A 1498-nucleotide genomic window follows, 5' to 3' on the forward strand; every position below is an offset into this window, starting at 1 on the left:
CTAAACATTGAGGTTGGAGGTAGTAAAAACAATAAGAAAAAATAACCAGCATTTACTGAGGACCTACTCAGTGCAGAAAACTGGGCTAGGTACTTGAGTGGGATAAAAACACAAACAGCAAATACTTTCTGTCCTTAAAAGAGCTCAAAACCTAGTGGAAGAGGTGGGATGGATCCTAAACACAAGACTATAAGGGTATTTCAGATCAATGTGGCAGACCGAGGAAGATGCCCCACACTAGAAATATAAACTTTATAATTATATATGATAATTTTTAAATATAAACTGTAACAATTGAAAATTATATGACCACATGCTAAAGCAATAAATGGAAGTCCCTATGTCCCAGGAGTGAAAATAAATCTCAGATCCAAAGTGACCAGTGGGTGCTCACTTTGGCAGCACATTTACTAAAATTGCAATGATACAGAGAAGATTAGCATGGCTCCTCACAAGGATGACATACAAATTCATGAAGTGTGCTATATTTTTATAAATGGTCATGGAAGGAGACTAGATTTTGCGTGGTGAACACACAATACAATATACAGATGATATATTATAGAATTGTACACTTGAAATCTATATAATTTTATTAACCAAAGTAACCCCAATAAATTCAATTAAAAAAAATTTTAAAACGCAAAATGACCAGTGGGAGCTCACAGAGGCCTTAGAGCTGGTATGTCATAAGACTAGAGTTTAACAGCAATGAGGATATAAGAGTGAGGCCCAGGCTTCTGCATTTTGGAGAGCTAGAATTAAACTCCATTTATAAAGTTAGGAGCCATGGGGTTACTTATCTATATAACAAGAACTAGAAAACTCCACATACTGATGAAGAGTCAGTAGAGAAGCTTGTCATCTTTCTGGGGCTGAGGGTAGAATAAGAGAAACCTGTGAAAGATTAGAACCCCAAGTCTATGCCAAATATGGATGTGCAGTGTGAATTTGCATTACTCACAAGGTGTAGGAAACTTAATTCAAGAAAATAACAAATAAACTGGTTCCAAAATGATGAAACCTATAGAGTCCCCACAGAGGCAAAACTGTTTGACATGATGCCACTTCCATGACTAAAGGCATGTAAGCCTCCCACAGAAACCAAGTCCCGCTGGAGATAAGTTCACAATAAAAAATACAAACTACAAGAAGAAATAAACCACCATGAGAAAGAGAATCAGCAAAGATAAAACACTGGGAAATTCAAATAACTGTATAGGTAACAAAACAATATGGAAAATAACTTAAAATAATGTTTCCCCCAAAAAAGGGAAAGAACAAAATCTGAAAGGCAAGAATAAGACACAATGGAAAAGAAAAATAGTTGAAAAAGAACCAATAGTTTCTAGAATAATATTTAAATAAAAGCTCAGTGGAAGGGTTAAACAGTTGAAGACACTGCTGAAGAGAAAATTAATGAATTGGAAGATAAATTGGAAAGTACCCAAAATGCAGCTCCCAGAGTTAAAGTCATGGAAAATATGAAGAAATTAGG

General features: G+C 35.2%; 1 non-coding gene across 1 annotated transcript; it reads left to right on the forward strand.

Moving 5' to 3' along the window:
* The first annotated feature begins 386 nt into the window (after positions 1-386).
* LOC148091565 (U6 spliceosomal RNA) lies at positions 387-492 on the forward strand. Its single transcript, XR_015715678.1, has one exon. It is a non-coding gene; the product is annotated as a U6 spliceosomal RNA (small nuclear RNA).
* The last annotated feature ends 1006 nt before the right edge of the window (positions 493-1498 follow it).

The sequence above is a fragment of the Miniopterus natalensis genome, chromosome 14, assembly GCF_054644295.1.
Source record: "Miniopterus natalensis isolate mMinNat1 chromosome 14, mMinNat1.hap1, whole genome shotgun sequence".
Lineage (NCBI taxonomy): Eukaryota > Metazoa > Chordata > Mammalia > Chiroptera > Miniopteridae > Miniopterus > Miniopterus natalensis.